Below are 25,136 nucleotides of genomic sequence, written 5' to 3' on the forward strand. Positions count from 1 at the left end.
ATTTTGTTTTACTTAAATGGTAGCAAGTGCACTCTGTTTTTATATGTTTTTGAAAACACATCAGTAGAATTAGATTTTTTAAAAATACTGTATCTCGCATATGCGATTAATGTCAGTGAGCACTAGGTGCCTTTTGAGATATGAAACTATAACTTAGAGATTATTGCATGGTGCATGCCACATATAACTGTAAATACATATTGCTTTCTGAAATAATTTCGATAAAATGTCTGCCATCTAATGTCTAGAAGTTTAGTCTGTATCTAAAAAAAAAAAAAATAGTGTCAAGTTGAGTTCATTTCTTTTTTAAACCTTTGAAAATATTTGACTCTGGGCTAGATGGGAATCAGTTTTGATGTACCAATATCAAAGGCATTCCTTTGCTTCTTTAAAAAAATCTAGCAATGACTTTGTCGGGGTACATTCAGGCTCCAGGAACGAATCTGGATTACACCATATAACCCTCTACTTCCCTCAAATGGTGGCATTTAATCTTTGAAGAAATGATAGAGAACAGAACTAATATAATGGATAATGTCATAACTTGTCATAATGCACTTACAGTGTAAAAAAAAAAAAAAAGGATAATGTAATATACTTGTTGAACAGATAGCGTACCTTTTTTTTTACAGATAATCTACATTACAGCACATTATTCAGAGGTTAGTACATAAAAGTGGGTAACACATTTTTTCAATTAATAATGCAACATTGTCTTTATGTTTTGTTTTGTTTTGATTCATTTAGGTGTTATGTGATACATCGCATAGACTTCATGATATACCCGAACACAGAGAAACAGTGTTGAATAATGACATTGACTATCTCTGGTTGTAGTTTAACCTCTCAAGGGTGCACTTAACATTTCACCTATGTCTGTGTTCTTCCTACAGCATTATGTTTCAGAGCCTGCAAATAGGCAAATGCTTTATTGTATTACTAGTGCAGCAGAAAGTGAAATTACCATGACAGACAAAAGGACATGCACACGCACTTTAACTGTTTATGGTTATTGACATAAGCATCATTAATGTCTGTGTGGAGAGTATGAGGATGCTATGTAATGCTTATGAAGGGCTTATGTAGCTCTTATGAAAAAATGTTAATTGAAAGCTCTACTGACAGTTTACATGAGTTATTAAAGACAGCTGATTGAGAAGTCCACCCATTGTGTCTGCCAACAGGTGTGTAAATCTCCCGATTCCACAAACACATTTAGCCAACTCTACAGACATCTTTCACAGTTTTAAAGAGAGCAACACAAATGATAAATATTGTAAAAATCAACCAAAGCGAATCAAATTCTACTCAACACACAGAGTGTTTTTTCTGATGCAGGCACTAGCAGATGGTTAGGCTTGCCTTTTAAATCACACTGTTGTTGTTTTTATGGTAATGATTTTCCATATACATGTCAATGATGTAATTTATTGATGTACACAGCACAGTAAAGGTACCTGCTCCTCTGTGCTCAAAGACAGAATGCATTTTGTGGTTAAAATATTACACTGCACTTTATAATTTGGTATTACGTTCCTTTGAAATACCTGCTATTATAGCATCGCATGCCAGAAATGAACTTGCTATGGAGTATGCATTTAAAACGTGCTCTTCTGTATATATTGTATATTCGCAATAAGTTTGATGGTTAGCCTAGGACCATCTGATTGAAACTTTGTCATGAAGAGTGTCTTAAATTTAGGGAGATTATGACGAGAGTTCATCAGCTGTGGGTGCGATTGTTTCTGAAGGCTTGAGGCTCACAGCGCCTCTGCGAATATCAGCAATGGCTGATGGGAAATGTCACATTGAGCTGATCGTGTCACACCACGGTAAAAATTAAATATCAAGGTGTCAATGTACGCGTCCTCCTGGGGCCCCGCAGGAAACAAAGTTTGAGGATTTTCATTTGTTTGACATAAATTATACAAGTGTCTTGGATTACGAAAACATGTTGCAGTGAAAAAATATTCTCAAAAATATTATTTGATTTTTAAATAAATTTCCCTTGTAGTGCAGGTTCTTGATATTAAGACCGGAGACTCTTGTCCCCTGCAGGGGACAAAAACAAACTTTCAGGTCTTTGGAGGGCATGACCGGGAATCGTAGGTATTAAGAGTGCAGTGTAGGTCGATGATAACGCGTCCTTTTAACATGTCCTTTTTTCGTTTAGTAGTCAGGGTTGAGCTTTACCTCAGTTCCCCCTTCATGTCCCGGGGGGCAAATATACTTATTCTCCCCGCTTCGCTCTGCCCCTTAATCTCGATATTATCTGTGAAAGATTTGTGCATCCTTGTCATCGTCGCAGATGAGATTACACCGACGCGGTAAATCTGCAATGAAGACGGGTGTGGTTTCCTACAGTGAGCCCTGTCACTGAAGCATATGATCTTTACTTGGACGGCGGTGCAGCTTAATGGTTGGGGATCTGGGCTCACGACCAAGAAAAAGGTTGCAGGTTCAGCTCTCAGATGAGACACAGCCGTTGTACCCCGGAGAAAAGATACTTAATCTGAATTGCTTCAGTATATTACCCAGCTGTATAAATGGACGTGTAAATGGACGTGTAACAATGCAAATGGTTTGTTAGTCGCTTTGGATTGGAGCGTCTGCTAAGTGCCTGTAATGTATTTCTGGGTGCCAGGTAAAATCTATAAATGCATTTCCCTTTGATAACTGGTGAATGCTGAATTTGTTTTTTGTGCGATCCTCTTGAGCTGCCTATTATTCCTGTTACTGGCCATGTGTTTTTTTTTTCTCCACAGTCGCACTAGACAAGCTCTTCGGGTGGGGCGGGGGGGGGGGGGGGGGGGGTTGGGGGGGGTGTGTGGCAAAGCTCATATCCACATCCACCAATGAGCATCCGTGAAAAAAAAAAAAACTGCCAAGTAAACATTATCATAGATACGCATGCCAACGATACTGTCCTGAAACATATGCAATGTCTGTATTTCTCTGAGGTTCAATGCTTGGCACTGGTTAACAGCCACCAATAACATTATATCTGTCAAGTTAAATTGGTAGATTTTTATACTGTAACGGTTGAAATTTCCTCACATAAGAGATTGAATTGTCCTGCTCAAAGTGGGTTGCCATACTTTGTTAGATTTTTCTGAATACCTTGCTTTGAGCCAATAGCTGAGCCCAGAACATCCGTACGTATAAGACATCAGACATTGTAAGTTTGTTAAATCAAAACAATCATGCAATGTGCCACTCACAACTCAGACAAACAAAGCCCATGACAATAAAAACTACCTTTCTAGCACAGAATACCCATGCTGGGCTATTTGTGCTCTGTCCTTATGACTGAGTCATACTGTTTGGGTTTACCACGCAGATCTCCTGCGCAGGCTGAAATGATGGATGTGGAGCAATATTTCCAGTCAAATGTTGCATATTTATTAACAAAGCTGACATCAGGTTTTCAGTATGCTTCAATAGTGCTTGGGGTACAGGATGGATAAAGAATACTCAATCTTACTGTCAAATATGTGGTTCATTTCTGGATGTCTTTAACTTTGAATGCATCTTATATGAAAACAGATCCCAAATAAATGCATTTTGAAATCTTTTTGTGGCCTAGTAAAATGTTAAAACTCAGAGGGAGCCAAAACCTTTGTAATCCACTGTACCTACAACAGACACAACTGTCTCATTTAAGAACCTTTCAAGTCCTAAAGATTCAATTAATTCACATTAATTTCCCTGTATCTGCAGCAATTGTATCACATTTAAATACTCGCTAACCTGTGTCACATTTAAATAATCGCTAAGCTGTGTCTAAGCTCTCAGAAATGCTATTCTCTGTGGGGGGGGGGGGGGGGGGGGGTGGCTGGTTTATCATGTCGCCCATACAAATGCGTGCAGACTTGACAGGAAGTCGGGCAGGGTGACTGGCTGTCAAGGTGTAAAGGGTAGAATGTAGAAGAGGAGGAACAGGAGCAGACATCTATCTGGCATCCAGCGTCTTCAGATCGGACACCTGTAGGTATGCCCATGTTACACGAAGCGATTCAGACTTAATGCAGTCAGGCTACTGGGTAAAACTACAGCACCCAGAATTCACTTTGGTGTGGCTAGGTGGAACTCCAAACTCACTGTTTTCTAAACGGGCTTATGAACTGCAGAGGAAGAATGTGACGTGAAGATAACCAGCTACTGGGAACCAGTTGCCTTCACGTTCTCTGTCTCTTCCTCAAAGCAAATCAAAACAGGATAATTAGACTCATGCGAAAGGGTCTAAAAACCCTCCTTTGAACAAAATAACAAATAGTTAAATAATTAGCAATGTAACTGAGAGGATAAAAAAAACATGAGCTCATTAAATAGAGGAAATCAATTAGAAAACCAGTAAATGTGAAATGTTTATGTATCGTTTCTGTGTAACGTTGACTGCAGTTCTGTTTCACATATTCTCAGTAATCTAGTCTGTCAATTCTAAAATTGGGGTGACATAGCTCAGGAGGTAGGAGCGGTTGTCTAGCAGTCGGAGGGTTGCCGGTTCGATCCCGCGCCCTGGGCATGTCGAAGTGTCCCTGAGCAAGACACCTAACCCCTAATTGCTCTGGTGAATGAGAGGCATCAATTGTAAAGTGTTTTGGATAAAAGCGCTATATAAATGCAGTCCATCTAAAATGACCTCATTTGTTTGGAATTATAAACTTTATGGTATATGAACATAAACCTGTGTGTTTGGTTTGTGTTTAACCCTTGATCATGCCAGCATTTTCCTAATACGTACTCTTGTACTACTGATATAAAAAAACACGTTTTGGCTGCATTATGTTGGTTTTGTTGACACAGGCCATGCTGCTCTTTAGAATCATTCATTACATCCTGAAGCACCCACTCAGTATTCTGTGGTGCAGTCTAAAAGTCACCGCTCGCGGTTTTTCACATACATCAAATGTGTCCTTGTTCTGGCAAGGATACACTTCTCATTTTAATGTTGCTGTTGTATAATTTTTTTTTTTTTTTCAGTGAGCCATCTCCTGGCTCTCTGGTTGAAAAGATTGTAATGCACAGGACAGTTTATCTCAAGACCGTTATTGTTATCATTTATGTATTTGTCAGTTCATGTTATTTGGATTTACTTGCAGAAATTCAGGACAGAATAAAGACAGAAAATGGACAAATTAGGTACAGCCGGTAACATTATGTCAGAATGAAACATAACCATCACTCTTAGTTATTAGTCGTTTGTCATTGCAATGAACTGCCTGTCCTCTGATCCAACTTTGAAGGCAGTAGTAAAACATTTAATTATCTGTTTTCTCAATTAAATGGGGTAGTCAGTTTTTATAGTTGTTTATTCTTGCAAAGTGTGCCAATGCAAATGAAGAGAAAATGGGTATTGCAATTTAAGAGCTATGATGCATGGAGAGAATATGTAATAATATGTAATAGATATGTAATTCATAGAGAGTAATATGTAAATAATGCACACACAGTTTCAGCAACCACCACGCACTCTCATTGCATACACAGTTAAATACAAAAGTATTGGGACAATGACGCAATTTTTGTTGCTCTGGCTCTGCACTCCAGCGCATTGGCTTGATAGTAAAACTGAATATGGGGATAAAGTGCCAACTTTCAGCTTTAATTTGAGGGTATTTTTATCCATATCAGGTGATCCGTGTAAGAATTAAATCCGTTTTAATACATAGTCCCGCCCCATTTCAGGGGAGCATTTCATCTTTTGAATTTAACGGTATCTTTCTGCATTTTTCCCCTTTCGCTCCAGCTTGAAACGCGCAGTGGTATTCCCCAGCTGTGCGCGTCGGTGCGAGACCCCGCTTTAAATTCCAGATAGCATCGACGAGCGCGTGCTGCCCTCCCAAACGCGGAAATGACACGCTGCTTCTCAGTGCACACCGCAGTCCACGATTTGAGCTCGAGCACACGCGAGTCAGGGTAAGGCGCTTCGCGCTCAGATTACCCAGCGCGAGTCCATGGAAAAGGATGAGATTATCCCCCGCGCCGACAGAACCATTCCCTCCCTGGGCTAATTACTCACCGAACTGCAGTGCTGCCGGTTTCGGTCCGCGAGGACACGGTCTGGGTTGGACACCAGCCCGCGGCGCTCGTGGACACACAGGAATAACGCCAGTAAGATTCGCCCAGCTGCCCCACATGCTTCAGATAGGGCATTATTTCACTCACAAGAAATTAAAAACAGACTCATTTCTCCTTTTTATATCTTATTTTAGGTTTTTAGTTTATGTAAGATATACAGGCACACAGTTATATCTGCAGCATGGCAGCTAAGCCACTCTAAATAGTTGTTCAGAATGACTAATAAAACAAGCATCCAAGCATTTTTGCGCTCATAAGAGCAGAAACATTTGCCTACAGTCTGTAAACCCTTGAAAGGTATTAGGACTGTAAAACTGGTAACACTTGATGACATCATTCAGCACTGTTGCTTTCCTCATGCTGAGCTTCAGTATGTGTGATCATGGGCCTCTGTTCTGACAGGGAACACCTCCTTCCCTGACAGATCCTCAGATGATAGTCTTTCCCCGCATCACTTCTTACTGAATCCTATGCAGGTGTGGAATTAGATTTACAGAAGAAGAAAAAAATACTGCAATATGTTGAACTTGCTAATAAATCTGTGTAGCCTACTGGTGGTTTCTATGACCCTCTCTAGACCACTTTCCCCTGGACACTGATAGCATTAGTGCCCTTGCTTTTCATCCTGGACCTTGGCTTCGCATGGCTCCTTCTGAAGTATCTGAGATTTAGATTTTATTTTTCTTGCAGCTTCACTCAGGTTATCCTCTCCATGCTAGTGTGTTTCTGAAACATATGACTGGACGAAGCCTGATTTCTGAAGTGTGACAGTCCCTGGCAATGTTCCAGCTAGCACTCTTTGCCTTCTTTTTCAATTTCTGCCTTATAATTTGGAGGTACAGAAGTCCTTTGGAAATTAGTTGCTTTCTCTCAAGTCATTACTGGGCTGTATGTGAGTTCTGTACTCCAGCGTCAGCTTTGTGTTTCACTTGTTGGTAAAAGGTGGCAGTTGACTGACTGAGTCTACCGCGGCCCTCCAGAATGCATTTAGGACAGGCTTAAGAGTGAAAGGCGTTTCAGGGAGTCTTTTGTTTCGCGTCTGAGTTGATAAAGGCCGCCTGTAAATTAGTTCTGCGGTGGAAGAGAAGCACCTGCCCTGCAGTCTTCATCAGGCCCGTCTCTGGCTCTGTGAAACTAGCGTCAGCGCTCAGCTATGCTAGCTTTTGCTTTAGCGTCCGTACATTAGCCTCCCAGTCGCCCCAGAAGCCTTATACGTGTACAGCACTCGTAAAGGGAACCTACAGTTTGTGGGATTGTTTACACTAAAATTTTTTTTAAAGATGTTGGCTGATTGGTTTGTGCAAGGGTTTCGGCTGCGTGGGCTGCATGGGCTGCGTCCGCTGCGTAGGCTGCGTCAGCTGCGTCAGCTGCGTGGCCCCCCTGCGCAATACCTGCACTGTTCAGCTGCTGAATTCTGGATTGAGGAGAAGAGGTGGCTGGCCGTGCACGTTTTGGGGGATGTGTGACATTTTGGGGGATGTGTGACGTTTTGGGGGACGTGTGATGTTTTGGGGGACATGTTATGTTTTGGGGGACGTGTGCCATTTTGGGGGACGTGATGTTTTGGGGGACGTGTGCCATTTTGGGGGACGTGTGCCATTTTGGGTGACGTTTTTGGGGACATGCAAAGTCAAGATAACAATGGCAGTAGTGTCATGGCAGTCTTTCCCTAAATCCGATCCGTTCGATCGACGCTGAGAGCGGAGAACTGGCTCCACCGTAGACCGCACATCAAACAGATCAAGCAAATGAATGATAATCGTCTTCACTAAACAAACACATTTCAGAGCGAAGTCAAGCTCCAGGGAAAGGAATTCTTTGTTCGTTTAATCAGAACCTCCAGCATCCTCTTGCCCTAATATGACAGTTGCTGGTCAAGCTGACCAGGAACCTGTTGGGCTCTGGCATCCTTTCAACCACAGGTATGCTTTCACCCACAGAAGGACTGAATGAAGGACCCCTTTATTATTTTAGCTTTCCAGGTCACCATGACATCCAGTCCTCTGAGACTGTTTGAGAGCTCCTTTTTGCACTGTCATTTGAGACATAAATATGACAGCCATTCAGTTTAGAACGTGGCTTACTGCATTGTTGTTTGACAATTTATTTCAATATCAACATTTTTACGAGTTTTTTTTTTTTTTTTACCTCAGCGATTCAATTTCAAGGTCACTTTCATTTTCTGATTCTTAAAAATGTTTCATAGCTTGTGTGTTACTATGGCCCAGCTGCAAAGCTGACGTATGCAGAATATGTGAATGTGTGACCGTGCAGTGAACGTGCGACCGCAGATCTGTATGTAACGGTGCCTCGCTGAAGTGTTATTTTTACCATCTTTCAGTCAATTCAGTCTCAATTTTTCAAACAGTTTACCTTCTAAGGAGATGTTTCCCTGTGTCCTCTTTGTTCCCGGATCAAAAATGAGAAATATCCTGGTGGCAGTCTCAATTCTTTATCAGAGTATAATGGGACAGATTGTATCTATTATAACTGAGTGCTGCCATTCGTAACTCTACAGGGAGTTCCCCTCAGTCATGGCTGGGCGAGGTCTATGCGTGGAGTCTGTGGCTCATCTGAGCTCTCTCTCTGCTGTCTGCCTCTGTTTTTCAAACACGGGAAAAAATGATTTTTACAATTTCAAGTCGAAAATTCTTGGTTGCAGCCACACAGCGGAATGAGGCTCTTATTGATAGTGATGAAGGAGAAACCACTATTCTCACAGAAATATTATCCTGCAGTTTTACCACTCTGGAACTCGGGTGTATTCTTTGTGTGTTTATGATGAGAAATAGTTTTTCTGAAGTAGTTCTGGGGAAACCTGAAAGTAACTTTTTCTCAGGTTATACCGTATATACGTACGCGGATGCCCCCAGAAGAATAACATAGCTGTGTTCTAGGTTGTAAGAGGTGAGGTTTTTCTACTCATGTGTAATGTGCTGTATGCAAGCATTTCTAAAGCCATGTTTGTGATATCCAAAGCGTTTTCACATCTAGATATTATAAGTAACTGAACAATAAAAAAGTGTCATTATACCTCCCATGGTTAGCTGGATTCATTGTCTCTGCAATGAGTTGCTGTCTGTGTTATGATGCACTGCTATCATGGCTTTATAACCGTGTTATTTAGCAGTTATGTCATGCTTATGCATGCTCTATATGCGTTATGTATGCTTTATGCAATTCATCTATTGTAATACGTGACCAAATTATACAAATATTCTTATGTTCAGTTGTTTTTGTTTTAATAATAAACTTTATTTGTATGGCGCCTTTCATAAACAGATACAGCACAAAGTGCTTTACATAGTGCAGTGAATTATAAAATAATAATAAAATAAAAACAAAAATAAATAAATAAAAAAGGATATCAAATAGACAATAAAATTAAATGCCATGTTTTAGCCCTGTGTCTGGTGTTTCACGGTTGCTAGTATTGCCCTGAAAGTTGAGAACACTGACTCTGCTCCATGATGAGATTGTTTCAGGATGATATTCAGCCATATGCACTAAGAAATATCAACCGGGAGCGACAAAACTCGCTCTGGATACCCAGCTCCTGTCTCGGGACTATCACAGACTCAGGTTGGATCGGAGGCTGGAAGGCCCACAAATCAATAGGATTACCACATGGCTCAGGAGGCTTATGCTATAATCGATCCCAAGTAAACACTTTATTTGAGCTGTTTTAGGGCTTTACGTCTGTCAGTTAAGATTTAAATTTAAGTTAAAGATTTAGAAAGCGCAGTGGGAGTCAGACCTCATGTCATTAATCCGAAATAAAACTGCAGACAGGGGCCTTGATTAGGTAGCTGAGAGAAAACATACACATGTGGCACAGGGTAATCAGGGGATAATTATAATGAAACATATGCAAAAGGATTTAAAATCAGCCATTTTTATATGACAGTGAAAGAAAGTAAAAGGGTAGTGCATTTATTCTACCCAGACAGCTATTTTAGTTGTCCGTTTTTTTATCTTTTAAATCCAGTTTTATCTCCATAACGACCGTCTCCTCTGGTGAGAAAGTCAAGCAGAGTCATATAATAACATGACTAATCGCCAAACCAAAAGAGGTTTTTGAAATCTTTAATTAGTCATGAAGCAAGTAAAATGGTGGCACTAAATGCATTTATTTTGGGGAAAAATATAGAGCAGGAGAATATTGAAGGAGAGTTTAAATTGTTGATTAAATGGCAATCCGTGTAATTTTATAGATTTGATTTGTTTTTTGTTTTTTATTCCAGTTGCCAATTTGTAAGTACTAACCCACCCATCCATCCATCCATTGTCTATACCCGCTTACCCTAGGCAGGGTCGCACGGGGTGCTTGAGCCTATCCCAGCATGCATTGGGCGAGAGGTAGGAATACACCCTGGACAGGCCGCCAATCTATCGCAGGGCAGTAGTACTAACCAATCAATCAAATTCATCAGATGAATTTAATTTGTTGTTTTTTGCCAGTAAATCTGTTCCTGTAGTGTCTCACAGAACAGGTGGAATGATTAGTCCAGTCACCTGAATTAGACTTGCAGACTAATTTGGTCGAGATTACATTGGATGAGTCGGGTTTGCCACAGGGGCGCCTGAGTTTGGGCCTCAGTAGACAGACTCATTCAGACATCAGCAGAGACAGGTAGCAGATGAGAAAAAAAAGCCTCTTCCTATGGCAGGGATAGCTACTTTCCCCAGAAAGAAAAATAAATAAAAGAGAACACCCCCCCCCACCACACACACACACACACACACACACATAAACCAATTATATTTCAGCATTTTAAAATTATCCATTGTCCAGTAGCTGTGACATTACAGATGCTGGAAATAACAGCCCGTTGGCTTTAAGACATAACATTCAGTTTAAGAATTAATGCAGATATACTGTACTATACATACATACATACAGTACCATGGGTTCTGTATTGTACAATGTTAATATTATAAAAAAAATTTTACTAAAGATTTAACAATGGTCACGTTGATCTCAGAATATATATATATATATATATATATGTTATGATAGCAGGAATGGAATTTGGGTGCTGCCCACCAGAGGGCAGCACCGGCCCTACAGACAGGTATGGCCACAGCTGTGATTCATTGCAATCATGTCAGCTGTGGCCCATTACCTAATTATGGACTCTATAAGAGGCCTAGCTTCCAGATTCTGTGTCTGTCGGTTTTGTTTGGTTTTTATATTCCCTAGCCTTCAACAGTGTTTGGTTTGGATTGGCCTCTTTGTGTTTTGAAGATTTATGTTGATTTGGCGATTTCGACTGATAAAAGGCAGTAAGCCAACACTTCTTTTTGTGTTTTTCCTGTCTGTTCACCACATGAGCAGTGGCCACCCCCAGCCCTGCCTCTCTATATAACTTGATATTAATGAATCAATCACTGAATTGCTGTTTTGCTGCAATAGTTATACTCTAAATATGCCTGATCAAATATGGCACAGCACTCTCTACAACCCTGCTTAACTTTGTGAGTTTGTGAAACTGCCTGGATTTCATAGACATATTTTACTTATGAAAAACAAAAAACAATAGATGTTTCTGAATCCTTGAGAAATGTAATTCTGAACAACTGAAATAAGGTTCCATTGCACCTGTAGTGCTTGGCCTTGAATAATTTGGCAGACACGCTCGTCCAGGGGAACTTACTAAGCTATCATAGCAAAACACATGCTTAAAATTTTAATGTTTAACCGCTATGCTACACCGTGCCAGCTTTTCCTATTGTTTTTGTTTTGTTGCATTGCATGCTGATGCCCTTTTAATGATTAATCCTACACCTTGTAACATGAATGTTTCCCTATCAGTACAGTGCAGAAATATAACAAAAAATAAAATAAATATACTATAAATATATAGGTTTTTTCCAGTTCCTTCATGAGTATCACAATACATTGGGCTTTGGAAAAATAAAGTTTTCTCCTTTTCACACCTTTTTTCAAGTGTTTAATGCGATGTCCTGTTGCTCTGTGCTATATTATAAGAAGCCTTTAAACGAAAGATTGTGAAGTGGGCTTTTAATGGGTACACTTTACTGTTGGAAAGTGGCTGGGTAGTTATATTTCCTGTGCACAATTTATCTTTTATGAAGCTCATTATAAAGCATATGACATTTATTAAAACGTTTACTCACACAAGCAACACAGTCCTTGCTTCACAGTAGGTCTTCAGCATAGTAAATATAAAATATAGTTGGGAAAATCAAATTTATTAGCCTTTCTCTTTTATCACATAACATCGATACACAGGGATGAGCTTTTGAAATGTGCTTTCTGAGCAGATTGAGGCCTTGACAGGTTTGGACTGGGATCAGACTGACAGTTGTTATAGCATTAGTTTGAAATATTTTGGTTATGCTGTGTATTCACGGTCTGGAATACCTATTTAATTCATGTGCAAATGTCTACACTGCAAAAACCACAGAATAAGCCAATCCGTACCAGTATGTAGTCATATATTTAGACTATTTATTACTTTGTTTGCTAAAAAAGACAAAAATATTCCACTGAGGTGAGAAAGTTTGACTTATTTCGAGGTTTGCCAGAAAGTTTCGCTTGTCAAACCATCACTTCAAACAAGCTCATTTCTACTTGAGAGAAGAAAAATAGGATTTTCAATCTCATTAACCACCCTAAAGCACTTGTTGGGACAGAGCTTTTTGCAGCGTGAGCATGGCTTTGAATGTGTTTGGTGAGGGGAAGCGGTTTTTGCCGGCTCTTTCCCTGCTGTAGGGTCGCTCGGTGACGCGCCGATGTTCGTTCTGAGCTCCGACGACCGTGTAGAGAGGGACCTATGTTTCAGCCATTTTCCTTCTCTCGGAGAGAAAAGCTAAACGTAACGAAGAACAAATGCAGTCTTGGATGATTATGCGTTTGATGAATGTTCTAAAAACCAGTCGCAGAAGCTAAAATGATGGAAGACGCTGCTGCTTAAATATCTCACGGTCTGGATACGGGGAGAAAAAAATCATCCAAAGATTGATGGGATTTTTTTTCCCCCTCATAGTTTCCTTTAGAAAATGTTTTGAATGTTTCAAAACATTGAATGATTGGAACGAGTTGACATTTGAGGGGTCCTTCATGGGTGTAAATGTGAATCGCACATTTTCATTTTATTTTAATTTATCATGAAAGGTGATTTATGAGGGTGAAACCTTGCAGGGCTATTTTCGGGAGTGATGAAGTACAGCGGTACTGATGAAGTGGTTATGAATAATATATTCCATAGCATTTCTTCATGGTTCACGGGGCAAATGAATAAATGGGAAGAAAATAAAAGGTAGTATGGTTTATTTCTTCCATAAATCCAAAAATGTTAATCATTAGGGCTATACAAGAGTATTATTTTATTAAAATTCTTTTTAAAAAATTTCCTCAGGTAGAGAGCAATTGAAGGGAAGTAAAAACGAGTTCTGCACCCAGTAACTTGTTCAGAATTGCAGATATTTAAGTGAATGATAATGAATGAAACCTCCTTGACGTCAGAAGTCGGAAAGTTTGCTAATGTGATGATTCATTGCTGCGCTTGGAAAAGGAGCTCACGATGACGCAGAGGGCTGGTTTTTTTCTGAGCGATATTTAATAATTTTTTTTTTTAAAAGGGGGCTTGTTGTCCAGGTGAGCTGCCCAAACTAAGTGTTCTGGAGGTTAATGGAATTTTAACAGTCACAATGGCCGGGATGTTTTGACAGGTAATTAAACAGGAGTCAGACACGGGTCTGCGGGTCAAGTCCTCCATAATTCCTCATTATCTTCTCAAAGCAGAAGCTCACCCCTCCAAAGTGCTTTCTCTTTTTTCGGTGTATTTATTAATTAAATTATTTAATATTTCAATAGCTGTAGGTCGCTTCCGTGTTCAGTTTGAAAGCCACAGAATGTGACATGACTGGCATTTCTCCCCATTAAAAACGGGAACTTGAGAGAACTTGAGTTTGCAATTATGAAATTGAGCATCACACACGCGCACATGCACGCACACACACGCACAAAGTTACAATATCATTGCCACAAGTGTAGATTATCAAAGCTTTGAAAGGTAATGTGACTGTAATTGACTAATTATGAAGTATTTTGGCTCTGCTGGTTTAGTCTATACAACATCAAAAGATAATTTCAGTTTAGGCAAAATATCCTATGATAAAACCTATGACCCCAACCGATAGGCTTATTGTTTATGTCTCACTCTCAATTCATTTATTCTGAGAACAATTATTGTCCATCTAGCCAACGCCAATACACCATAAGTCATAGTACATCATTGTTTTCCAAAAAAGTATGAAAACAAGTCAAAGAGACCTGCTGTTGCTTTGGTCAGCATAACTCAGCAGTGCACAAGCTGTGGGCCGCAACCCAAGTTTTGGTTTGCGGGCAATATTTATTGGGTCGTGACATCATTATGAGTTACCCCGGGATTTACACCAAACACTGAATTTTCACGCTGCTCTCTCTGGAAGTCATTTATTTTCAATGTGAAGAGAGGCGACCCACAGAATTCCCACTACACTCTGCCCAACTGCTCATTATAATTGTCCTTGGTGCTTTTGCTTAGCTTGCAAGTTCGTGTTTAGGCCAGTGGTGCACAAACTATGGGTCGGCCGGCCAAACTTGGGGTCATGGGGGATAACTTATTTGGTCGTGGTGTTGTGTGGCCTTCCACAACATTGCAATGCAATTGGGCCCGTATGAAAAAAATCTGTCAGCTAGTATTCAATAAAGTTATTCTGTATTTGTGCAAGTAAATGTTAAACAGGAAAAAAGAAAGTCATAAACACATTATTATTGTTTGCCTTTGACAGTGTATATGAACATGTAATTCTCCGCTTTAATGTTGACTGGTGCGTCAAAATGTTAATTGCTCATATGATGTAGGACAGTTAACATCTTAAGCTAATCATCGCAATCCGGTCTTTTTGTGCTTTTGACATTACGTTACTGGAATACTGTCTGTATAGAAATATTAGCATTAGAAATTTACTTAAAGTTTCCCTCTGGGAAATGGATAAGTGGCTGATATGTCCCATTAAAAGACTCACTGATGACTCTAATGTTAATGAGAAGAAATGTTTGTTCTTCGGTTCTCTGTCTGGCAGCTTTGAGCACTTTACCCAGACTGTGCTTCATTGATAAAGCCTTAATTCTGTTAAAGGATGCTGAAAAGCATGGATCGATATCTTTGGGTCATCGCTGAAAAGCTTCTTGTGTACCCCTGGCATCATTTACCATTACAAAGAATCGGGCCTTTATATTTTTTTACTGAAACAACTTTACAAAGTGACAATGATTTGCTGTTTCGATATGCGGGGAGTAGTTTGGTGCAGCACCGAAATACTGAAAGTAGTCCCCATCGAAATGAATAATTTGCTCCATTTTGAAATAAATTGGGCAAAAACTGCACTGGTCATGTTTTTCGTGATAATAGGTCGCATTTTCTGAAGATAAAAATATGTCTTTCTGAGCTGCATTTAATGACTGTAGCGCACAACCGAAATGAGTGACTTTTCCAGTTCAGCGGTAAATGGGGGTAGGAAAATATCCACAAGTACCGAGAGTTGGACAGAAACATTTTCGGTTTGGGGATTTTCATAGGATTTGTTGATGTTACTGAAAAAAATGAAAATGACCGGTGTTATCCTTTAAAGAGCTTTAGCGTAGGGCTATGGAACTCCTCTCTGACCTCTGGTCACCATTATTACTCACCAAGAGCTCAGAGTTTAAGTAACATAGTATATATGCTGATAAATATTTCATTCATACTGGGTATTTAAATGCTTAAAAGAAGACTCTCTTTAAATTCTGATACATTTCCTACGAACAGAAGAAAACCAAGTATACTGCCAGTACAGTATATTCCATTTCTGCCATTTTGTAGGATGGTCTGTGACATCATTTAGGCATTTTAAAACTAAACTCTACAGGAGGTCACATTTATTAGGCCCGGAGCACAGTGTCCTGAGAAGCTAAATGAAAACGCAGTGTTTTAGTTCTTAGTCTCTCGCCGTGTCAGAGTCCGTAAAATCCCCTGAGGTTATTCCACCTTTCATTTAAGCCAAGGTCGTGAAACCCCGAGCCCACCCCGTGCACTTGCTTAATATGTGATCGGTTTAATAAATTCGCTGAGGACGGTCAAGTTTTCAAGTGACATCTCTCTCCCGTTTCTTCTCGGTTTAGAAATGTTTCACTGCTCTTGGAGCCCGGTGTTAGTAATAATCCTTTAAACGCAGTAAGGGGATTAATGAAGGGCAGATCCGATGCCGAGTCTGTCGTTATGTCCTCCCCCTTTTTTTCTTTTTTTTTTTCCTACGTTTGGGTGAAACGTCTCGGCTAGTGACTCACTGGCATTAAGCACTGACGCTACATGGCAGTTCACTGAGTTCATGCACATTACAGGACTAAAACCTTGTGGTTGTCATCGTCATGCTTCTGGTTTAACCTGCAGAAAGCAGACACCCTTCCCACTGACATCCCCCCCCCCCATCCCCCAGACAGTTTTATATCAACTAATCAGGCGAAATGTAAAGCATTAGTCGTTCCTTGTTTCTGCACACAGGGGCAGATCGTGGACCTGGGTGAAGAGGTATGCCTTGTCCCCAAAAAGACACTTGTGAGGTAAGCATTTCCACATGAAAACATGTTATCTGCAGTGTTTCAAAGGAGCAGACAAATCGCGTCTGGACTGAGTGTTGATGGCAAGCCGCTCTTCAGAAGCGCTGATACTGGGCGTTCCCTCTACAGGGTTTTATTTTTTTGTTTTTTTTTCTAAAGCAGGAAACACAGGCTTTAATCACAGATCCATTCAGCTGTGACAGGAAAGAGATCAAGGATGAATAGGGCCGCCTTTTCCATTTCATATGAATGTTTTTTGTTTTTTTTAAGTTTTTTTGTTTTGTTTTTTTTGCCTTTCCATACTGCTGAAGTTGCCCTACCTACCACAGAGAGGAATAATCAATGCTGAGGCAAATCATTCACCCCCCGTCGAGACCTAGGCACGATACTCATTCTAACTTTTGTTGGGCTGATACTCATTCTAACTCCTTCTACTTAACTAAGTTTGGGGTTTCTTGCAAGCGCAGTGCATTGCATTTCTTACAGAAGGTGAGGAGGGGAAAATTTTTTGAAAAGTTTTTCTTATTTTTTTATTTTATTTTATTTGTCAGCTCTCAGCCCAGTGGAAGACCCAGTCTGCCCGAGAACTGAGGCGGTGTTTGAAGGGTTCTACCGGCTGCTCTGTGACTGCCTTTAGTCCTTAGAAATAAGCTGGAAAAAAAGCCCCACAGGAAGCCGGGAGCATAGAACTGGAATCTGAAGCTCATCGGGCCTTGGATGGATGGACGGATTAAACGAAACACTGCACACTGCATGGATTGCATAGATTAATCGAGGTGCTGTCCAAACTCATTTTTGCAAGGCCCCATTATATTTTAATTAAACTCTGAAATAGGCTCTGCAATGCTAGCAAATATACAGTATTTAAACCCAGACATTTCCTCTAAAGAGCTGTTTCCAGTATTCGTTCATTGCCAGACGAATAGTAAACAAGCATCGTATATTACAAGGGACACAATTATGTGGGAAAAGTTTTGTAATTGGGGGAAAAAAAAATTTATAAGAGGAAAAAAATGACATTATGGAAGTTTACCCATTTGAGAAGGGTAGGAAAATGAGTCTTTTTTTAAACTGAAAAACTCCCATTCAATTTGGATTGGCTCATAAAGGACATGGACATGTCCTTGCACAGTCTCGTGGTGCTATACTTATACCCTTCAGCGTGAATAGTCTGGAGTTCCTGACTGACTGAGTGCAAAAAAAAAAAAAAAAAAAGTGACATTGAGTTGGGTACCTTTACTGTAGCCTGGGGGAGCTTTGTCACCTTGATTTCTCAGCGTTGGATTTTATATGACAACTGCAGGGTCTCCAGCATTTAATCCGAGTCCCGGCGGGGGATCGCTCTTGACATTTACAAACACCGCTGTGAGCTGCTGCTCATGCGACCGGCGGGATGGCTTCTCCGAGCAGCCGGTCCGGGTTCGAGCGGCGCGGGGAGGCCGGCGTCAGGAGTAGCGTAGCGTAGCGTAGCGTTGGGCGAAGTTCAGTCAGTTCTGACAGCCGCGCAGCGTAGTGAGAGGGGCTTCTGCCGCAGGAAGTCAGGGACTGCTGGTGGGGGGGGGGGGGGGGCGTGCTGTTCGCTCAGCAGGTGAGGTGGAGGATGATGGAGGAAGAGGGAGTGTTTGTGAGCTCTTTTGGGGAGGAGCTGTCGGCCGCTCTCAGTCATTAACGTCCGTGAGCCAATCAAGACTTTGCCCTCCGTGTCAGACCCTAATGTATGCGTACGCATTCACATTCAGGCTTTTAGCGTACGCTGTTATCCAGAGACACGTATGAGGAAGTGCATGTGACAATGACCAGCAACTCTTTACCACCAACAGATTTTACCAGCTGGAAACTTATGCCATTTAAGTTTGGTTGTGTGAAATTTTTTTTTTTTTTAAATGGGCATAACGTTTTTTTTTGGCACCAGTGATGTTCAAATTTTAATGTTATGTAAGGTACACTGTGTAGTGCAGTATCCATCAATTGCTCCTTGATTCCAAGCGAAACATTATTCCTTCTGGAGTTTTGGATTTATTTTCGATATTTACACATTTGAGCTGGAACCCCAGTGGAACAGCACAGTATCTGGCAGCTGGGCTTGTGCTGTCTCTGAGTGTGGGACTGTGCAGTGTGCTCACCTGTAATTAGATACATTACCGCAAGTAGGCCCGGACAGGTGCTCTGCCTGTCAGTAACAGGGATACACAGGCAGGCTGAAGATTTTGGGAGTAAAGCTTACCTGTCTTCCGCGCGGTACGAAGGTCACCCCCTTTTTTTGCCCTGTCGTTCTGCGTTTTTGGATCTCTAATTAAGGTGGTGTACCTGCCAGAGTCGAGCCAGAAAACATCATCTCCACCCAGAATGCATGGCCAGCTCAGTAGTATCTCCTGTATGGAGAGCTGTGTAGTGCAAATGTATAATGCTGTGGTTTATCTGGAGCGATACTTTAAGGTTAAGGTGCATTTCGAGAGTGGTTTGTTAATCCTCCTGCCAGTTTGCAGTCTCAGTGTAGAGGTTTTTTTTTTTCAGTGGAGGTTGTGGCTGGAGATTGCTGACGGCGCCTTTGTTTAGCTTAGTTTTCTTCCGTTTTTTTTTTTTTGTGGCAATCATCAAAAGCATGAAAGTAATCTCTTCCACAATATAAAAGCAGTCATTTCTGCATTTTATCACGGTTCAGTATTATATTTAAGCTTATCTCCTCCTATTACAATTCCATGCTTCAGGCGAACGGTGATCTCTTTTGTTCGAAAGTGAATGTTTGGAGACATTGTTCTCAACATCCCTGTGCCGTTAAGAAAGAAAACCATCCATTTTCTTTTGTGAAATAATCGTCACTTGTTCAAAAATGCATGATTTCAGACTAGGAGGAGTAAACTTAGGGAGGGATCAAACTTAGGAGGCACACTAAACTCATCTTCCTCTGACTGATACACATAGGTGATGTATCTCCAGTCTGGTTCCTCTCAAGGTTTCTTCCTGTTTTTCCACTATGATGTGTTCATTGCCAGTGCCACCCTGTCCATACTTTATGGGGGTTGTACTAAGACCAGGGTCTGTCGTAAAGTGCATTGTGACACCACGCTTGTCAGCCGCCCTATACAAATACATTTTATGCGATTTGATTTTGCCTCTGTGTGGAAGAATTTTTCTTCATGTCACCACACCCAAACGGCTCCAGTCCCTTTACGGTAACTGGCAAAAAAATTATTTAATGCAGGTTAGATTATAGTTTGAATGGAGAGATTGGCATTGAGTGGCAAATGGTAAATGGACTGCAGTTATATAGCGCTTTTATCCAAAGCGCGTTACAATTGATGCCTCTCATTCACCCATTCACACACACACACTCACACACCAACGGTGAAAGGCTGCCGTGCAAGGTACCAATCAGCTCGTTGGGAGCAATTAGGGGTTAGGTGTCTTGCTCAGGGACACTTCGACACGCCCAGGGCGGAGGATCGAACCGGCGACCCTCCAACTGCCAGACCACCGCTCTTACCTCCTGAGCCATGTCGCCCCTATAGGTGGCGCTAGATCACAAGCTTTAATGGCACAGGAGGGCCAGCGGTGTTTACGCAGGCATTTAACTCCGACTCGTTTTTCAATTTCCTGCCTTTCTCAGGTCAGTCTGGCACTTTCAGCCTATTTCCATACCTCTTTTCCTGAGCGTAAAGGCAGGCGTCAGCCTGTAATGAGGCTACTCTCCACAGCAGACGCGACCGCATGCTAGCGCTAAGACTCAATTTGCACAGAATGACATCGGAATAAAGGCATTGTCACCGCAGAACGAACGGCTTTGTCTCTAGGATGCGGATTATATTTTTAGAGACGTACCTGCGTTTTTCCTTCCTTTTTGTTTTCTGTTGAGCCAAGCATCTGGGCTCAATTGACCTTTTTTTGCAAACTGTGCACAACCAACTTATACGTTTACCACTCTCTAAAATGATCAAAAAGTATTGTTTAGAAATGAAGGAAATGTAATGCATTAATGCACATTATGTGTTCAAGAATGTTTCCATTAGACCGTCTGTAGTTAGTTACATTTAATTTGATCCCACCTTTGTGATTATATGAGTGAAATATTTGTATTATATGAGTTGTTGTGAAAACTTTGATTTATTGATTTATTGCAAAATTTTTTGGGAAAAAAAAACAAACAAAATAAAACGACCATGCAATCTAAAAAGCTACTGGGCATAGTTTAACAGAACATATACTGTATGTCTTGATATAAGTCTGTGAGCTGTAAAAAAAAAAAATATGAAATGCTTTTTAAACATAAAGACGGAGAATGATCGATGTGTGGCTATTATGGAAGCCATGACTTAGGAACACACAGGGCATTTTTCCCATTAATGGGAATAATGAGGAGGAACGTGATGACAGAGTGTGTGTGTCTGCTGTCGGTGTGTGTGTGTGTGTGTGTGTGTGTGTGTATGTGATGTGTGTGTGTGTGTGTGTGTGTGTGTGCATGTGTGTGCATGCGTGCGTGTGTATGTGTGATGTGTTTGTGTTCACGGGATGTGTGTGTGTGTGTGTGTGTGTGTGTGTGTGTTCAGCCAGCTGTCACACTAGCCTCTGCAGGAATCACTGTGAGCCAATGAACCAGCTCTGCATTTCTCCCCCGTCTCCACCTGTGCCACAGTGCAGGTGGTACAGTGCTTTAACTTCACATTTATATACTTCCAAAACTAATGTGAAAAGCAACAACAAAAAATGTTTTTCTCTATTCTTTTGCCTTTTTCCAGCTAGTGGAAGAGCTAGTATCATTTATTATTCACACCAAAACATACGCAATTGCAAATGTTCTATGATGGTTTTGTTATCGTTTCTTGTTTTCATTGCATGAATGAACGGATCTACATTTCGTCCATAATTCTTTTAGTAAAGCATGGTGTCAAGCTCCAAGATGAGAGGCAACAAATGCCTCAACACGGCTGTTCTGATTGGTTCACTGGGACAGTTCCACTCTGCTATGGCTGATCCTGTCCATACACTGTAAGCCTTTATATGCACTTTCATAACTACACAAATTACTCTTTCATAGCCCGTTCTATGAATTTAGACCTGGCTGATAATGGCTTTTGATTCAGTTTCAAATTAAGCAATGCAAATATGAACTTCACTTCTTCACTAGCAGAAAACTGTGTTCCTTCTGTATTTTTAGTAATGGTGGTAAAGCTCGATATTTGTAGTTATTTCATTGTGTGCATTGTTTCGTAATCGATTTCTTTCCTTCCGTGGGGGACAGCCTGTGCCAGGAGTAAGGCAGAAACTCAGAGCCATAAGTTTGTGGAGGAGAGATTCTGGTCCTGGACCAAGCAAATAGATGGTCAAAGATATGACTTGGGGAATATGAAAGCACTTTCCTGAAAATGGCATAACTACAGAGACGGAGAGTGAAAATGTCACAGTATGTTTTAGCATTTAGTAAATTGCTTATTTTTTATCTCGGCTAAATTCCTGAGGGTAATTTTTTTTTCTTTTATAGTCAGTGTTACATTGATCTTTTTTCTGATACTCTTGATTCACACTTTGCAGTTCTCCGTGGCCTAAGTGGTTGAGGTATTAGAGGAAGCTGCTGCCTGGCAGGGCTAATGTTTTTTTTCTTTCTCGGAGAAAGCTCTCTCATCCCGGGGGATGGTGCGGGCAGACCGCCGTCCGGAGGGGGCCTAATTTTTTGGCACCATGTTCCCCTCACAGCGGAGTCTGATGAGAGCGAGGAGGGTTATTTGTAACGACACGCTTATCTGTATTCCTGTTGCCTTAATTAGTCCCATTATGGTATATTGGTGCTTCTCTGCACTACTAATGTGTGCTTCCTGAATACCTGATCTTTTATTTGGACAGCAAGTGTGATTTTTGTCATTTAAAACGCCTCTTAACACAGTAGGATACGTGCATCTCAGCGTGCGTGCAATGCGTGTTATGTTTATTATTATCTAAAACGAGCGGGGAAATATGTTTACCCTAAATCAATACTTTAATATTTATATTTAATGTTGCACCACGTCAATTTTATCTTTTTTTATCAGGATATGTAATACCATGAATTGAGGAATGTGGTCCAGCGGGTTCTGAAATGATACTTGTATGGAAGACATTCAGAGCTGTAATAAATTCTCCGGAGTGTTCCTGCCTAGGGTTGCAAACCGAATAATCTGAACCAGCAGGTAGAAGGGGGAGGGAGGAGGGAGAACCCAGGGCATCATGGGATACGATGGCACAAAGGTGAACTGCACAGTTCAGGGTAATGCTTAAACTTCTCTTGCTTGCTCCCCGGGAAAAGATACAGTGAGTCATTTTTCCGCCCAAATGTTGCAATTATCTGGCTTTCACAGATGCACACTGTCACCTAGAAGAAGCAGAGGTTATGAAAGGAATCCAAGACACTGAGAGGCAGCATTGATCAGGAAGTGTTTGTTTGGATAATCAGTTTATGTTGTTATAAATATGCATGTGCACAAGTGACCGTGTGTGTGTGTGTGTGTGTGTGTGTACACGCACATGCATGAGAGAGAGTGAGTGAGAGCAATGTTTAATTAAATTTCATCTGTACATGGACCAATAATTCTGTATTTTTGTTGAAATGTCATTATATGGGTGAACAAAACAATCAACTGAAAATAACAAGATTTTTAAATTGAGGCCATTCTAAGGCGGACAGCTTTTATGCAGAATGTATTAGAGAAAACTGTCAGTACACAGCAAATTAAAGCAGAAAGATGAACACGTTTGTATACGGCAACAACACGGTGTCGGCCTTTATTAGATTACCGTATAAATAAACAGAACAGCCCCTGCGGTGCAATGTTTGTCCGCTTTATTATCTCAATACATTTCTTTCAATATTCCTGATACAAGGATGATGGAATTGGATGGTGTATTTTATGAAAGGTAATTGTATTAGAAGTGCAGACTACCTCCATTGCCCTGTCCTTTTTTTCTCAGGCTATTTGTTTCTTCAGACAAAGTTTCAAACATATCTGAGAAAGGTCTGTTAGTTTCAAACAGGTTTTTGCACATTTTACTTGGCTTCTGTGGGAATAAGGCCATCTTATTAGTGTTCTGGATATCTTGGAACCTTCCTAAAAATATTCCTCATGGTTTTTATTCACCACATAGCATTCAACTCAACTCAAATCCACCTGGATTTCAGGAATTTTTCAACTGTCATCTATTTGAAAGAGGAAATAAAAAAGCAAAGAATGCTACCTGTATGAGTACAGCAGTGCTTTCCAATAGCACAAATGGTTTACTCTACTCTACAGCTCTGAAACCTCTACTCAGCAGTTTTTAATAGGCTGTGTAAATTGCGTGTCTAATAAGAATATTATGTGTGTGCATATGAATTTTCATGGACTTTTTGTGTCCAAAGTAAAATTAAACTGATGGAAGTAGGAAAATGTGATTCGTCTTTGAATACTCCTTGTTTAAGATGCACATTTGCCAGCCTTTGGAGTCCGTTTCTGAAGAACTATTTCTGATTCTGACACTAAGTCCTGTAGTCATTTTTATTTGGACATCTTTTAATGTATCCGGTGTAACTGAGCTCTTAATCTGATGCTAATCTCGGCTTAAAATTTCTTCACAATTGACAGAACACAATGAGTTACTGGAGGTGTGCTAATACTGTAGATGTTGGGTTAATTTAACATGGCATTGTTAATAGCCATACATTAAAAATGTATATGCTATTAGCTGCCTGTGTGAAGTGTAATTAGTGGATCAATCGGGGCTTACTCATGAGTCTGAATCTTGGCTCTTAAAAATTAAACTGAATCTCGTTCAATTTGGTTGAGTACAAAATGTGCTTATTTATTTTGGGGCCAGAACCTAATGACGAGAAGATACAACCTTAAATGCCTATATCCACATTTTATTTACAACTGTGTAAATACAAAACCTTGTAAAACTGTGCATGGTTTCATGCACAGCTTTACTGTGCAGAGAACTGTGTTCTCTGTAAACTGTGCATTTAAGAAAATTTATAATATCTGTCAAGGGATCTTCTTCGTGTGTACCCAAACTGGTTTGAGCAAATCAAAAGGTCACAAAAATCTGATTTCAGAACTCTGCTGGAACAGCCAAATTACACAGCGAGCACAGTAACAGAAACAAACCGAGAAGCACTTCAGTTCCGTACGAGAAGCAGTAATTCATAATTCAGCACTATGGACAGCTCCTGTATGTTTTACACCGCTTTGAAGTCAGCCTGGTCTAGGCGTGTCAGACAGTACCATTCGGGTATTGTCTCCTGTTTGAAACCACTTCATGTACAGATTAATTTTTTAAGCGACTTGTGGTGATGACATCAGAAAAATCATGTATCACCATACTGGTTTCCGATGTGTGTATGATCCTCACTTTAAAACCCACCGACATTGAGAGAATGCGTAAAAAAAGAGGTCCCAATATTCTAAAAAAGTGTGCATTCATACTTTAACATCCAGCACCTATT

The 25,136-nt window shown here is 40.6% G+C and overlaps 1 protein-coding gene across 2 annotated transcripts in view; it reads left to right on the forward strand.

The window, feature by feature from the left end:
- Positions 1-25,136, forward strand: part of LOC118218490 (protocadherin-15-like) — a 242,525-nt gene that overhangs the window by 38,156 nt on the left and 179,233 nt on the right. For both annotated transcript variants that reach the window (XM_035401170.1, XM_035401171.1), the window contains one exon: positions 16,635-16,693. The gene's annotated coding sequence lies outside the window, so the exon portion shown is untranslated. The remainder of the gene's footprint in view (positions 1-16,634; positions 16,694-25,136) is intronic.

The sequence above is a fragment of the Anguilla anguilla genome, chromosome 18 (assembly GCF_013347855.1).
Source record: "Anguilla anguilla isolate fAngAng1 chromosome 18, fAngAng1.pri, whole genome shotgun sequence".
Taxonomy (NCBI): domain Eukaryota; kingdom Metazoa; phylum Chordata; class Actinopteri; order Anguilliformes; family Anguillidae; genus Anguilla; species Anguilla anguilla.